At 39.5% G+C, this 6,629-nt stretch overlaps 1 pseudogene; it reads left to right on the forward strand.

Moving 5' to 3' along the window:
* The first annotated feature begins 4,565 nt into the window (after positions 1-4,565).
* On the forward strand, positions 4,566-4,663 carry LOC132305955 (small nucleolar RNA R71; annotated as a pseudogene).
* The last annotated feature ends 1,966 nt before the right edge of the window (positions 4,664-6,629 follow it).

Genomic DNA, 6,629 nt, shown 5'->3' on the forward strand with positions numbered 1-6,629 from the left:
ATTAACATCATTGCCCTCAAACTTAAATTGCACAATGTCTTTAATGTGCAAAGAGAGCAAATGAAAGAGTATACCAGTGCAACTATGGCAAAGAATGGCTGGGACACAAGTATCCAAAGTGGGTGGTATAGCCCCCTTAAACTCGGGATTAACTGTGATCCTGAAAAGATGGCACTTGGATAAAACTAATCAGATAACAAAAGAGATAATAATAGTGCACAGTGGACATGCAAGTGTAAATGGGAAAATAAATGAATTAAGGAGAGAGGAATAAGGGTGGTCTTGAAAAAAATTTGGGCAGCACGCTCTCTCACTGAAGTCACTAGGATGCACTTGATAAATGGAGTCAATCACAGACAGATATATCAATATAAAGATGTGACATCCAAAAGATAACATGTTGAAAGAGAAAAATAATGTACATCACAGTGTCTGGGCCAACAGACTGGCAGCAAAAATATCATAACAGTATAAATAAAACAGTCAAATATCACAGATATATAAAAATGATGAGAGTAAAGAGATAGAGAGATCAGGTACCGGAGATCGGGCGAGCGGGGCGTGATCCCTGGATATCTCTAGATATATCTCGCAGCGCAGCCATGACATCTGAGCGGAGAGATGCTACATCAGTACTGAGGCAGGCCACATCGGACCGAAAAGAGACAACGACGTCCTCCAAGGTCTGTATACGCTCTCCTAGGCCGGGCGTCGGAACTGGAGTGTCAGGTATGACTAGGTCAGGAGAATAATGATCATCCTGACTAGGCTCCGGGACATGTAATGGCGACCCTGCTTGACAATGATGTGGTGACTCATGTGCTAGCTCTCGCTCTAGATCAATATCTATATGCATGTCCGCAGCCGCCGGTAGGTCTGCTAGATCATGCTCAGTTGGCACTGCTACTGCTGCCTCCATCTCTGCAAGCTCTGCATCCTCAGCTGCTAAGACAGCATCGTCCTCCAAGCTCTTGATAAGAGCATTGTAGCTCTTGTTCTAGTCCTTCTTGAAGAAGCTGCAGGCCCCTGTCTCAGGACGCTTCTGTGGATAGAAAGGGAAGCGCTGGTCCCGCAAGATCTGAGTAATAAGATGAGCGAATGGAAGGTACTTAGCCCGTTTGGGCTTCGCCTTGCTGATGTAGTCTATATAGAGCTTCATCATGACACTCCAGTAGAGTGTCGGAATAGATACCCAATGGCCTGTATAGAATACGTATAAAGCAGCGAAGAAGTTTGAACGCCTCTGGATTTTATGGCCCACCATATATACGTTTTGGTACAAGACCGAATCGTAGAACCAAAGATCATCAGGCAAATAAGTCCGTGTGGTGAATGTTTCGCCACCTGCATAGTGGCCAGTCAATGCAACGGCCATGTCTGCGTTAGAAGGGCTCCTCAAGATAGGATAATGAAGCTCGAGAGGGCAGACATGCGGGCACCAAGAAGCTCTGGCTAATGTGTCAACTGTGATCCGAATGGGGTAGCCATTGATAGTGGTCTGCAGCTCTGATAGATTACCCGGGGCTGGCCGGAGGTTGGGAAGGTGGGTTGCAGTGGTGGGAGGCGACAAGGGTTGAGATCGATGGCCAAATGATCAAATGACCTTAGGGTTTTTATTTTTAAAAACGATCTCCGCCCTGTTCGATCGATCTGGAAATATTCTTCGATCGATCGAACATAGATTGATCTGAAAAGGACTCAGATCGATCTAACCTTGTAAAACATATTATTATTATTATTATTATTATTATTATTATTATTATTATTATTATTATTATATTTTTATTATTTGGAAAAAAAAAATAAAATAAAAGCAAAGATTAAAATAAAAAATACTTTTGAGATGTATTTTTTTTTTGAAAATAAAATAAGAATAAAATCAAAATCAAAATACAGTCAAAGTCAAAAGTCAACAAAGGAACACAGATCGATCAATCCAAGATCGATCTGGAAGATGCTTCGATCGATCGAACAGGTAAAACCTGCAGACAAGTTTGAACGATCAGACAGAGAGCTGTTTTATGCAGGGTTCAAAAAATTTCTAAGTGTTGGAAGTGAAGATCGATCCAAGAAGAATTTGGATCGATCTTGGAATTTCAGATCGATCACAAAACATTTCGCACGATGGGACAGAGAGGTGAAATATACAGGTTTGGTGCAGGAATGAGGTTCAATTGATCGAACCTCTTTTGAGTTCGATTAAACAAGTACAAGATGCCTATTTCAGAACTGAAAGTGCAAATATTTTCAACCAAAATCGCCAACAATGTGTATGAACCCAGAATATATCTAGACGTCGCAAGAAACGAAAGATAAAATAGAAATGAGGAAGGAATATGGTTGTAAACCCTACGAAACATTGCTAGTCTTTAACGTCTCTAGCAAGACGTTGGGCTCTTTTAGCCCGGATCAAATATCTTGTTATGCATCCCCTCCTTAGCGGGGTGAATGGATTTTTGAATCCCTCCCAACAAATAGTTCTCTAGAGAACTTGTTGGATTTGATTCAAAAGACATTGATGGTCATGATCTATGCAACTCTTGGGCTTCCATGCCCTTGGAACACTTGGTTTGAAACAACAATTCTTGAATTCAAGTTTGAAGATAAACTTTTGGAAATTCCACTTCTAAGTAAGGACTCAACTTTATCACATTCATTATCAATGCATTTTTCAACAACACATACTTCTTCATGCTTGTCTATGGAATTCGGGGTTGGATTAAAGATGTTCAACTTCACCTTCATGTGGCCAAATGAGATTTTCATTATCTCCGTCTTATAATTGATGTTGGCATTTGCGGTTGCCAAGAAAGAACGGCTAAGGATAACGAGAATTTGGCTCTTGGGATTCGGAACCGGTTCCGTGTCTATGACAACGAAATCAACAGGGAAGAATAACTTATCAATCTTAATCAAAACATCCTCAATGATACCCCGGGGCTTTTTGATGGATCGGTTGGCAAGTTGCAGAACTACCAACGTCGGTTTCAAGTCTCCTAAGCCCAATTTGACATATATTAAATATGGAAAAAGGTTAACACTTGCTCCTAAGTCTAGAAGAGCTCGATTAATGATATGGTCACCGATTATGCAAGAGGTAGTAGGTGAACCGAGATCTTTAAACTTTGGGAGAGTGTTGTGTTGCAAAATGGAGCTCACTTGCTCGGTCAAAACCACTTTCCTTGGTGCTTAGCTTTTGTTCTTCCTCTTGTGGGTGCAAAAATCTTTTAAAAATTTGGCATAAGCCGGAATTTGCTTAATTGCATCCAAAAGCGGAAGATTGATCTTTACTTGCCTAAACATTTTAATAATTTCATTGGTCTTGGTCTTTTGTTTTTCAAGAGAAATTGTTTCAAGGCATCCGGAAATGGAGCTTTAGGCTCAAAAACTTTTTCAAACTTTTTCTTTAAAGAATCTTCAACACAAGAATTTTTCTAACTGTCACAAGAATTTTTTAAATCATCTTTTAAAACTTTGTTCAAATCATTTTCCATTACTTTTTCAACAAAGGGGTCATGCACATGCAATGAAGGAGGAATAGGATGTGAAACGGGACGGGTGTCAACTTTTGGTTGCACCGGTTCACTCTCTTCATTGGACATACTCACTTGGTTGTCCACAATTCTCCCACTTCTTAAGGTTGTCACCGCATTGACATGTTCGATTGTGTGACCTTCCGATGAGGAATGAGTCTCCATAACACATTATTGCTTTGGTGGTGCATTCAACGGCATCTTTCCTTTCTCTCTAGCATTTAAGGTACTAGCTATTTGCCCGACTTGGGTTTCTAGTTTAACAATGGATTAAGAATAGGAATGAAACAATTGAGTATTCGCCTCTAGAGTACCTAGAGCGGTCAACACTTTCTCCTCAAAAGCGGGACTCCTAGAATTTCCTTGAGAATATGATGATTGGTTTGGAAAATGAAAATTAGAAAATTGGTTGCCATACGATTGAAATGATGATGATCTAAAACCTTAGGAACCTTGGCCTTGCATTGGAGGTGGAACATACTTGTTTTGAAAACCACCTTGGGGAGGGTTTGAGCCTTTCCCTTGGTTTTTTCAAGAGAAGTTTGGATGGTTCATCCAACTTGAATTGTAATGAGTGACATAGGGATTATTCCCTTGGTTGACAAATGTAGTTTTGACTTGCTCATGGTTTTCACTTGGCACATGTCCATGGGGACAATTGGAAGTAGAATGTAAAACACTTGAACAAGTCATGCAAGATTCATTAGATGCACGATGATGAACATGATTAGGGGAGGAAGACATTTGGTTGATCAAGAATTGATCAAATCTTTGAGATAAGGATTTCATCTCGGCGGCTATATCATTGGAATTGTCAACTTGATATAAGCCAACATTCTTCCTTCCACCCAAGTTTTTACCATTTTTAGAAGATAAGGATTTATGCATTGAATTTTCACTCATATTTTCATACAATTGCCACACATCATCCTTATGCTTATCAAGATAGGACCCACCCATAGATGTATCAACCATACCCTTGTGACTATCCGGCAAACTTTCAAAGAAATATTGAACTAGTTGCCACTTAGTATGTCATGATGTGGGCATTTCCTAAGCAAATCATTAAACATTTCCCATGCGTCATGAAACATTTCCTCATCCCCTTGAGAAAATTCACGTTTGGAAGTCCTCATGGCATTGGTCTTAGAAACCGGGTTGCATTTCTACCCAAGAAGTTATCGAAAAAGGTTTAAGATTGTTGAACCAATATTTTACCTTATCCTTAAGGGTAGAAGAAAAAACTTTGAGTCTTAACACTTCTTCTGGTATGTCCGTGTATTTCACGGTGGAACACACTTTAAGAAACTCATCCAAATGCTTATAAAGTTCTTCACTTGGAAGTCCATGATAGTTGGGAAGTATTTGAATGGTTTATGGTTTAATCTCATAGTGATGTGCTCTAAATAGGGGCAATTGAATGCAAGTAGGTGCATTATATTCATTAGGCACATAATGGTCTCTTATAGCAATGGGAGGATTCACAATTGGTGGTGCTAAACGAACACCTTGATTAGCTTGAACCATGGGAGGCTGTGAAACAAAAATTGGCCGAGGCATTCCTAATGGAACTTGGCCTTGTTGTTGTGGGTGAATGAATGGTTTAAGCATGCCCAACGGTACTTGAATGTTTTTATAATGCACATTACGGTGGAGGATACCTTGTTGGTCTATGTGACCAAGGTCCTCCACATGGTCGTCATTCAATTCCTCCATTGGTGAAATGGAATGATGAGAACTACCTATTCCCCTAGGATTACGAACAACCGATTCAAGATGCAAATTAGGAGAGACAAGAGTAGGATTTAATGACCTACGACCATGCATACACTAGCTAAACAAATAACAAGCAAATAACAATCACTTCGCCCCCACAACAAATCAATCAACGAACATTCTCCACATACATTGATCCCATACTCCCATGCTTGAACAATATGCAAAGAAAATTAAATTGCCTCTACGCGGGCTCACGATTTATCTAAGAATTGAAAAACTTGCCACCACGCGGGCAGACGATTTAACTAGAGATTGAGTTAGAAAGATCTCATAAAGGGTCCTTAAGCAACTCCAATTTATTTTCAATTTTCAAGCTTTGCTATGCTTTGCAATTTTTTAAAATTTTAGCCATTTTTGCTTTTACTTAGCTTCACTTGGTTTCTTTGTTTTTAATTCTCCTTTGCTCAACTTCTTTTGCTCAATTCACCTAGCTAAATAAGAACAAACAAAATAAATAACTAAAAATAAAGTAAAGAAAAGACACGATCAAAAGAGTACTAGTTCCTACTTGTTTCCAAAATACGGCGTTGCCAATTCAATCCTCGGCACGGCGCCAAAAACTTTGTATGTGTCGTTATGTACAACCAAATTTGTGCAAAATAGTGTGGCCAAGTTTTAAATTTATAAAAGTGTGATACCCCTCGATTCTAGAGCCACGGGTGATCAAGTCCGAGCACAGATCCGAAGGATATCAAACAATTAATATTTAATCGAACACAGATGACAAAATGAATTTAATAAATAAAGTTTAAGCTGGAAGAAACTAAAAGTAAAATCATTTATAATTAAATACTTAGAATCTGATAATCCAAAACTCCATCAGTTTAACAACTCGGGAATCCATCTCTAGTGGACCCCTAATAAAAATTCCGAACTAAATGAAAGTAAAAACTGAAAATAAAATCCAAATCTAATATTTGGAAAGAAGTCCTACATCGTCGGTAGAATGGAAGATCGTCTCTGCTCAGCACGAACAAGCTCTAGACTGGAAATGTCCGATACCTGAAAAATGATGAGTGGGCCAGGCCCACATGCAAGTTCTATACTACTACTACCCAAGCAAAGACCCGATACGCATGTACATCCTAACCAATCCAATAATAGCTAATAGTCGTAGATAAATATATATATATAATCACACTACAGGACTCTCACTGGACTACAGGCTTGTCTCAACCTGACTAGTAGGCACTATGCGAAAGCGCACCCAAAGGTGGGCATGACTACCTAGTCCTAGCAGGGTACACATCCAACCATCATAGCCAGCTATGCATCCCAATGCATATACGCTCCCTAACCAACGACTCTGAGACTCAA

This window comes from Cornus florida, unplaced genomic scaffold, assembly GCF_030987335.1.
Source record: "Cornus florida cultivar Cherokee Brave unplaced genomic scaffold, ASM3098733v1 CherokeeBrave_3.0.0_Hap2_Chr04, whole genome shotgun sequence".
Taxonomy (NCBI): domain Eukaryota; kingdom Viridiplantae; phylum Streptophyta; class Magnoliopsida; order Cornales; family Cornaceae; genus Cornus; species Cornus florida.